General features: G+C 45.7%; 1 long non-coding RNA gene across 1 annotated transcript in view; it reads left to right on the top strand.

The window, feature by feature from the left end:
• The first annotated feature begins 397 nt into the window (after nt 1-397).
• The window catches only part of LOC106885314, a 30894-nt gene continuing 21220 nt past the window's right edge, over nt 398-10071 (top strand). The window contains exon 1 of the long non-coding RNA XR_001411425.1: nt 398-701. This is a non-coding gene — a long non-coding RNA (uncharacterized LOC106885314). The remainder of the gene's footprint in view (nt 702-10071) is intronic.

Genomic DNA, 10071 nt, shown 5'->3' with positions numbered 1-10071 from the left:
TGCTTTATTCCCGGGCAATTTCCCCCACATCTTCCCTCAAAACTCACCTTTGCCCAGCAGCGTTGTTGCCCAAACGTGGCCAGCGAGGCCCGACAGCTGCTCGCCGATGGCTGAGGGACGGGGGGGACGGACACCCTCACAGCTCCCGCGGCGGGCGCTACCGGGCCCGGGCTCCCCACACAGGGCCGGCCCGGAGGCTCCGGAGAGGCCACCCCCGATCCCCGGTCCTGCCGCCCTCCTCATCAGCGGCGGTTGCGGGTCCGCTGGGCCTCAGCCCCCGCCCCGCCGCCTCACGGCCCGGCCGCCGCCGCCGCTTCCCCTCAGGCCGCCCCCGCCCGGCGGGCGGGAAGCGGGGCGCTGAGGCGAGCCCGCCCCGCGCCCACAGGGGACGGCGCTGGGAAGAGAAGGGAAGAGAAGGGAAGGGAAGGGAAGGGGAGCGGAGCGGGGGCGCAGCCCGAGCCCAGCCCAGCCCCAGCCCAGCCTCCGGCGCAGCCCCGGCAGGTGGTGGCCCCGATAGCTCCGCCGCGCTAAGCCTCCGCCGCCCGCTCGCCCCCCGCTGCCATTGCCGGGCGCCGGCTGGGGAGAGCTCGGCGGAGCCATGGAGCTCTGAGGAGCGGCGGCTGAAGGGGGTGAGGAACGGCGGCGCCGCGGGGAGAGGAGCACAACCCCCCCCAGTCCCCCTCGGGGGGCTGCCGGAGAAGGTAAGCGCTTCCCCGGCTCCCTCCCCGCCGCTCCGGGGCGGCAGCGGCGCTGGGCTCCCGGCCGCCGCTCGCCTCCCCCCGCGGCCGCCGCCCGGGGCCGGGTCCCTGTCACCCCCCGCACCCTGGGGATGGAGGGACCCCCGGGGGGAGCCGTTACGGGCCCTGCTGGCGGGGGTCGGGGCGGCGGAGGGGACACTGGGGGGTCCCGGGGGGCGGCCGGGGCCGGGCGGGGAGTGCGCGGCGTGGCCACCTGCGCGCAGCAGGTTGGAGGGAGGGAGCGCATCGCCCTCGCTTTGCGGGTTGTTTCGGGGGTTTCGGTTAAGTTTTTGCCGTAGCGAGTCACATGGCGTTAAGAACCGATAGTTTGGAAAAAAAAAAAAAAAAAAAAAAAAAAAAAAGGGGTTTTTTTTTTTTTTTTTGTGGGTTTTTTGGTTTGTTTTCTTTTTGGTTTTCCAAAGAGGAAAGATGTACTTTAATTGTTGGTTTTTAGAAATTATTTTCTTCCGTTCCCCCCCCCCATTTCTGCCACAATCACCCATTTTAGCCCAGACCCGCTAAGGCTGCCTTGTGGCAGCATCACCAGCACCGTGGCCATGGGCTGGGGGGGACATGGGGTCACCCCCGAAAGGGGTCTGTGCCATCGGCCGGACCCTCCATCCTGATCCTCAGCCTCGGGGCCTTCTCCCTTCTGGTGGGGTCAGCCCTCCCAGTGTGAATTTCTCTGGGGCGTTTTCTCTTCCAGTCTTCACAGCCATGCGTCGTGTTCACCAACATGTGGTTTGAGTCAATTCGGTGGTGTTTTTTTTTTTCTTTTTTCTGATTTCTCCTCTTCTCCCAACTCGGGCGGGAGTTTTGAGAGGAGCTGGAAGTTGGGGGTTTCCCTCTGCAGAGCTCCACAGGGCAGGAGAGCAGAGAGGGGTGCTCCCGTCACCTCCTTGGGTGAAGGCTGAGGAGCAGTAAATCATCTCTGATAGACAACAAGCGATTTATTCGAGGTCTCTCAGGGTGGAATGTAAGTCAGGAGTTGTTTTGCGTGGTGCTCAGCGTCTGCTGTGGTAGAAGATCTCCCAAGAGATCACCAAGGAGAGAATTCCTGATAGATTTGTAAGTTATCTTAACAACAGAATTAGTCTGTCGCTTTTTATTTTTTCCCTCTGAAATTCTGATGTGCCGACGAAGCAGCAGGGAATAAGCTGAATAATTGCATTTGCACATTTTAAATCCAGTGAAACTGAGAACTTTTTATGCCACTTGGAGAGAGACACTCGTGCGCTGCATCCCGCACGGTCGGCTCCAGAGAGGGTGACCAGATTGCAAACAAATCTCTTGATTTAGAAATCATCTAGAACCTAAAGCTCTTTAGTGCAAAGGGTGCTTTTCTAGTACACTGTTCCGTATACTGGCTGCATATCGCATGTTATTCATACTAATTATCTCTTTCTCTTGTCATTTAATCTATTTTAATATGTTGCCACCTGCCTGCTCAGGTACTCCAGGTGCACCTAGATCTTACTTAATTCTCATCTTTGGACATTTTGGATTCCAGTAAACCATTTTTACTGTCGCACTTAAACAGGATCCTGAAGTAAAATACAAGGTGCAGCCTTGTTGGCTGCTTCTTCCAAACCCATATTCAGGTTGAATTGGCATCCAGGTGAAAAATTCAAGCAAAGTCTTCTCTGTGTCGTAGAGATACCAAGTCCTGATCTCAGGCTATTTTGATGTTTGTGGGTAGGACCCTTTTCTCATTTTCTGGCAGTAAATAGGGCTCTGCCTTCTGCAAATACAGCCTCTCCTCTTTGTAGTTAGGTTGCAAAAAAACTCCTCATTGGTCTTTGTGCCTTCTGGTTACTGCAGTTTCCTCCTTTGCAGTTGCTTTGGTACCGGGATGTGCCTTTTTATATTTGATGAAAATCTCACTGTCCAGATTTTGTGTCCCAGACCTTCCTGGCCTTGTCCAGCCAGCCCTGTCCTTACTTCCCAGCTCTTCCCACCTCTCATGGAGGCCTCTCCTTCTTCACCATTCAAATCCTTACTCAGGAGTCCAACTTATCTATTGGGAAGCTTAGAACAGATTAATTTGCTAATTGTCTCTGTGAACAGTAGTAGTTGTTTAAAAATTCCACTACCTTGAATTTCCATATTTTATCCATATTTTCAAATTTATTATCAATATTATCCATATTTTATTTCCATTTTATTATCAATATTATCCATATTTTATTTCCATAAAACTACATTTAAAAATTCCACTACCTTGAATTTCCATATTTGAAATAGATAGCCATGGGTAGATTTGTAAAATCCTTCCTAAATTTTAAACACTGACAAATTGGGATTATTTGTTTTACCCAAACAACCCTGCCCCAGAGTAATCCAAGCTGTCCCAGTGTAGATGTGGGTAGTTCTTCTGTATTGAGTAAATAGTGACAAAATGGCCTGTAGAGACACCTTTATGTGTTTAAATTAAATGCCCATTATGCAGAAAATAAAGCATGTAAGTCTTTACACTAGTTCCGTCAGTAAATGAAATTGTACAATTATGGCAGTGGGATAAATATAGCCTTAGCAGATGGAAAAAAAAAATATTAGAAAGGCATAGAAGGACTGACGATGGGAGAGAACTCCCCTAAACTTGAAGGCTGTTGCAAACGAATGTGTGTCTACATGCATTAAATATTGCTTCTAAAGCAAAAGGATATTAATCTGATGTTATTACTCATGCTCTGTTTTTTTTTTTTCCCCTGTATTTCTCTTACTTTAGAGAATTAAAATAATTTGTCAGCTTCACTTTCACATTCTAGCTGCTGCAATGTTTTGGTTTCAGGCAATGCAGAGGAATGGTTATTTAGCAGGTTTAGGTAAAACATTGTAGCTGAATTTCTTTAATTATGAAAATATTTTTTCAGCTTTAAAAACTCGTCATTGATGGTATCACGTCGCTTGCTAAAAACATACGTGAAAGGTCTGTTTTGCTTAGTGCTGTTCTGTGAGTGTTCTGAGAACAAGTAGACGTGGAGTGAAATTAAAAAATTCAAGACTATTAAATCATTTTTTTTTTTATTAGATGTATAAATAGACTGAGGGACTATTTGCTGGGGCGTTCTTGATGCACAGAACTCGGCTAGATCCAAAATAAATTTCTCTAAATCACAGAAGCATCCAGAAGTATGTAAAACCGTGCAAATACTAAAAAAGACAATTTTGGAGAGTGGTGGAAAAGATGTAAATGTTTATCCTTCATAGCTTAAGCCAGTCAGTCTCTGGGAAATAAGGCTGGGAGGAAACTTTCTAGGAGAGCAGATTATTCTGCGTCTGCCTACAGTGGAATTTCTTGCACTTTCTGCTGAAGCATCTGGCGTTACTGTCAGTGATGAGAAAATAGATTAGTGGATGATGATGGATTAGATCTGTGGCTATTCAGATGCTTAAAAAGTGTAATTCTCTAAGTGTGCACACGCACTCCACGTTTGGCGCTTTCTCAGGTTTGTGCTCTTAACAATACACTTTGTTTATTTTATTAATAAGTAAGGGGAGGAGGATCCAAAAAGTTCCCCTGGGGTCGTCTTTGCTTCTCCCTTCTCCTTCTGTCTGTGTGGGTTTTGTGTGTGTGGTTTGTGAGATATTTTTTTTCCCTCCCTCCCCTCCATCCATCGCTCTTTCCTGAATGTTCTCTCCTTTTGGAAACCAAGCCAAGAGTGTTATATATATATTTTTGCCAGTGGGGAATGAGGAAGCAAGAGGAACCAAAAGCTCTGTCATGGGCTGGATAGTGCTCTGTGCACGTGGTGGTGTTTGACTGCGTCCTTCAACCTACGCCTTCTCTTTCACCAGCAGGAGGGGAGATGTCCCATTATGGGGGGAGATGTTATCAGGTTTGGGTCAGACACTGATATTATATCTCCATGAGGACAGCCAGGGTTGCATGTTGGTGGGGCAGCCACGAAACCAGGCTATGACAAACCGAGACATAGGATCTGGAGGCATCTGTGCAGGTTCGGAGCCTGGAAGAAGTAAGGACAATCTTGGTGGTCCTACTGAAAATGTAGGTTAGGAATTGGGACAGGGTAGACCAAAGGTATTGTACAGAGCCAGTTATTTTATAGAGAAAAAAAAGGTAGCTTGTCTGGGGTAGAATTATAAAGCTTGGTGCCTTATGGGCTGAACATCTTTACTGTTAAATCGTTAAAGAGTTGAGAGACGGGTAACAGTCGGTGCTAGCACCAACAAATGGATTATGCTGGGCTGTGGGATGGTGAAATGAGGCTGGGTTGGGTTTGATCTTTTGGCTCAGGATGATGTGGGTGGGTGATAGGGAGTTACTGTGGGCTTATGTGAAGTTACTGCGGATTCTGGTGGGGTGGAAGTGGCTGAAAGTTCAGTGCAACGTGGCATAAGAAGCCACTGGCAAAGGGATGAGGTCTGTCATGAGTTTAGGTGTTTTTCTCCACGTGTAGAAATGCTACATGTAGTAGTGGGGCTAAAATTAGGATTAGGGATTGGCAAACTGTGGGTTGATGACCTTTTCTGTAACTCCAAGAAGGGCTCATGCTAACAGGGGGAAATGCCTTGAAGGATAAGTCTTGACTAGATGGTGGTTAAAGCCACAGACAGGGCCAGGGGTTGAGTTTCTGAGCTTGGATTTGGAAATGGGAGCAACCAACCAACACACTAAGAGATGTGCTAAATTGTGGTCCTTAAACTGTGATGGCTGGAGCCAAGTAGGCAAGTGTCTTTTGATGGGTTCTGACGATGAGCAGCCTTCCTGAGCTGGAGCTAAGATCCAGGTTTCCATTAGAGCTTGCTATGCTTAGAAGTTTCCTGCTGGGCTGTCACCCTTGCCAGCAAAATACAGGGACTGGGTTCCTGTCCCAGCAAGTGGAGTCAGCTCTAAGGGTTTTTGAGCCTTAATTCCATGAAGGTTTCCATCCAGCCCTTGGTGTAGCCATGCTGACCCTTCCTTGCCAAGCCATTTGTCTCTTGCCTGGCTGGCTTTAGCCTTAGGGATAAACGTGAATGTTCCTTTCAGAGACCCAAATCACAAGTTTAACCCTACCCCTGTGGGACCTTCACTGTCTAACATTAACATAGTGTGCCAGTGCCTTTTGTGCCTTGCACCAGAGGTTCCTTCAAACCAGACCATGGCGATCGTCTTGGGGAAGCTAGAGCCCAAGAAGTGTCCTGTCTGGGCACAGAAAGAATGGACTTGATCAAAGAGGGCTGCAGGGTTCATGATTTTTTGTATCATTGAAGACTTTAAAACCTTATTACTGCCCTTCGGAGGTATTTCCCCCTCTCTTTGCATTCCATTCTCTGGAGATGACCCACCTGCTCTAGTGGGAGGTGTCCCTGCCCATGGAAAGCGGGTTGGAACTTGATGATCTTCAAAGTCCCTTCCAACCCGAACCATCCTATGATTCTATGAAAGTGAAAGCACTGAGCTGGCTGAGTCTTATAAAGTTTCTTTTTATAATTGAAACACTGGTTAATTCAGAGGACCTTTTCAACTCACATAGTTGAAAACCTCTGTGATTGCTCTATCGGGTGACCAAGAAATCTTACAGCAGTTCTGCTTTCCTGAGGGCTGTAGGTTAATTCAATGAAATACTGGTGTTTCAGTGTGTGATGTACTTTATCGTATATCTTAAATGAGTTTCTGACGACAGAAAAGCCGTGGAAGCCACCAGGTTCCTTTGCAATGCATCGCAGAGGTTGGATGTTCTCCTTGCTGCTTGGAGTGTTGGGAGTGGTACCTAGAGGAGGATGGAAAACCTCCACAGTTTTGTGTTATGTGGAAGGTCTAGGCTGTGATTCAATGGGAGCAGGAGGGTGTGAGCTCTTGGATGACATTTTTGAGAAATACTTTGAAATTCAGTTGCTGAAAAGCACTTCATTTGCAAACAGCTGCCAGTTGAGAATATTAAACCAACCTGACGTAGCTGCTAAACAGTTAACACGTACTCATTTGCTCTGTAATTATTGGCAGCGCAGCTGATAATACCCTGCTTTTGACCTGATTATAAGCCACAGATTTTGCAGGGAACAGCAGCTATTTGTGGTAAAATTCAGCCTTCCAAGCCTGAAGTGTTAGCGAGCAGCAGCAGAACCAGAATGACTACTGCTAGGACATAACAGGTAGCAATAGGTTGACTAAAAGGGTAACCAAGCAGGAGGTTCTGATAATTTTTTTAAATCAAATACTTTTCAGCTTGCACAAAGGGGGACAGGGGTTGTTGGCGTGATGTTTGCAATGAAAGAATTATTTTGCCCAAGATATTCAAGGCGTCTGTGGTAGAGGAAGGCACAGAGCAGAAGCTCTGTTCTACCAGGAAAGAAGTGGGAAGAGAGAAAAGGGGAAAGAGAGGTCATCTAAAATAAATTCAAGGAGACAATATGGTCTTCAAGTCTACAGAGAGCTGGGAAACGGCAGGGTGAGGAGCATCTAACAGGCTGGTGGCTTTGTCAGTCATGTTTGGAAGAGAAGTCCTTTCTGCTCTCCTCAACCCAGAAGGAAACTGTTGGCCACATTTTAGAGACAATATTCTGCTGAGATGTTTATGTTTTATTTACAAAGATACCTCAGGGAAGCTGCAAAAGACAACAAGAGAGGGAGCTTAACGCCAAAATTTTCTCCTCAGTGTTCTTTTAGATGTTTCTGTTTTCTAACAGTGTTTCTAAGCTTGTAAACAAGCAGTTGACCCTTCGCTTTGCTAGAGCAGGTAACCATGATATTTTCATTTTTGTTTTTGCCTGGGGTCCTGAGTGAACTCAGGTGCCAGTGACAAACATGAGAAACTGTTTCTTCTGGAAACTAATCCAAATAAAGTCTGGGAGTTGCTGGAGTTGCAGCGTTTTCTCACTGATGTGCAGGAATCAGTTTTGGGATGTAAACTATGAAATGTTAAGGAAAAAAAGGGGAGAAATTTCCCTTGATGGGGGAGAATCTTCTCTAAACCTTCTTGTTGCTAAACAAAACTTTATATCCGAGTCGTGCAGATTGATGTGGATTGAATGCTTTCTGCACAAAAGGTGGTCACCAAGTGAAAAACCCACTTCAGAGCACTGGTTGAAGGAAAAATACTGTGCACAGATAGAAGAATAAATCCTTGCAATTGATTTTTGTTTCATTCATGCTTTTGTAGTTCAGTAAGTGCTTGAGGAAGAGATAGACTGCTTGAATACCACTTGAATAAACAGCACCCAAAAAAAAAATCTTCTGAAATTGCCAGAGCGGTTGTTAAATGTGAAAAATAAATCTGGCGTGGAGCTCCTTGCAAGAGGGATACTTTCAAGAGTGCTTATAAATAGTGAAACCAGGAACTTCAGGAAGAGAGGAATCCGAAATGATTAATCCTCAGTAGTAACCATTTCTGAAGCTACAAGCCCAAATAAGAAACAGAAAATGATCCAACCTCACAAGAGCTCTTGAGAAGAAAATAAGTATAAAAACATATGGAAACCTTCAGGGTGAAGCTGCTCTGTCTGATGGGATTCTGTTCAGAGAAAATCATGTTCTCGGGCTGTACAGTGTGCTCGGGAATACTAATCATAAATCTCACAGTGCCTGTGTGTGGTGCAAGAGCTAAACCCACTAGAGCCTATTTTGGTCATTCCACTTGAAAAAAAAGGCGTCCGTATATAACATTCGCCGTCGCCGTAGGCATCAGCTTGGAAAATCATCACTGAAATAGAACAGGATTTCTCCATTTTTCATCTGAGGAGGGCCAGTGGTGTTTGGGGTTCTCAATAACACTGGCTATTCTCGGGCAGGAGAGAAAGAGCATTTAGAAGCAGGATGTAAAGCGTTATTTTGAGAGCTTCCTTCCAGATCTCCGCTTCTTCTCACTGGAGAAGACCCTCACGGTATCTAGGGTATATTTTTTGGGGATCCTCAAAAGACAGCAGGAGATCTGTCCCATCCTTGAAGGTCCTGGAAGCTTCTGCAGGGAGCCTGGGTGGGGAGGTACAGCATGAGAAGAGCAGAGCTTGGAGGGTCAGACGGGGTGTAGCAGCATCCTCGCCTGCTAACCCTGAGGAGTTCATGACGGATTCTTGCTCGAGACAACTCCAAAAGAGGCACATCATCATCGAGAAGCTCCAGGCAAGTGGTCTGCTGCTGTCATAACAACTAATATTCTGCTTTAATAGGTCTTAAAATACTCTTCCCCACTGTGTTTTCCCAGGTATGCAGGGCTGGGAGAAGTGAATATGCCTCAGCTGGGTTTTTTTTTGGTCTTTTTTCTTTCTTTTCTCTGTCTCAATTTTGGATTTCCTTTCTAGAATTCATTCAGAAATTTCCATTCTAGTCCTTCTTAACTGCACTTTCCTGATGAATTATGTATATATGTGACTTACAGACCTTTGGCTGAAAACCATTAGCATAAGAGAAATACTTGGCTAAGCAGGATGATTTAGTTATGGTTTTCGTCAGTGTTTGGTTCTGGCTAAGCAGGATGATTTAGTTATGGTTTTTTGTCAGTGTTTGGTTCATAGTTGGACTCGGTGGTCTGAAAGGTCCCTTCCAACCTAGAGGGTTATGTGATTCTGTGATTCTGTGGCTTTTATGAGGCTGATGATCTTGTCCCATTCTGAGCTTTTCATTTGCTTCCAGCGTGTGCATAAAGCTTTAGTATCCTGAAATCCCCTGCTTATACTGTTAAAGGTTTGATGTGTTACTTTCCATGTCTCCAATATTTCCCCTGTTCTGTAGGGGAATTGGGCCTTTGTGCTTTTTCCCCTTTCTCTTCATTTTTCCTCATTTCTGTAATTTTTGGAGCAGCCACAGAACCATTCGTTTTCAAGCTGCTTGTGGGTCACTGATGAATTGAAGACTTTCAATGCCTTTTCTCAGAAAGGCAGGAACAAGGCAGTGTTCAAATAAAATCAAGCATAAGAACTATAAAAATAAATACTTGTTTACCTAATGGTTGGTTTTCTTCTGGAGCCTATTGGCATGCTCACAGAAAAACATACATTTTTAAAAAAGGAAAAATAATCAGGTCACAGGCAAGTAGGTAACCAGAACGAAGTAGAAAGATACATTCTTTAGCATCTTTGCTTGTTTCTTAATCATATTATTTCAATATTTTGTACAAGTACTAGTCTACAAGACTAGTGCTGTTCTGGTGCAAGTCTCCTGGCATGTAACACGGTTATAATGAAATTAATTCCCCAATTCAGTTACATGTAGTAGAAGTTAGGAAGTACTCAGTAGGCAAAAGATAAGGTATTTGTTTAGAGTTGTGTGAAAACAGAGCAGCTTTACAATAAAAATAGTAACTTAGCCCCGAGCAAACTCCTACTGACTTTGTGCACATCAGTAGAAATCTTTGATGAGTTTTTCTAGATTAAATATGGCTTTTCTTCTCTG

The sequence above is a fragment of the Calidris pugnax genome, unplaced genomic scaffold (assembly GCF_001431845.1).
Source record: "Calidris pugnax isolate Ruff unplaced genomic scaffold, ASM143184v1 scaffold29, whole genome shotgun sequence".
NCBI lineage: Eukaryota > Metazoa > Chordata > Aves > Charadriiformes > Scolopacidae > Calidris > Calidris pugnax.
The sequence above is the reverse complement of the archived record's forward strand: the minus strand, read 5'-3'. Positions and strand labels throughout refer to the sequence as shown.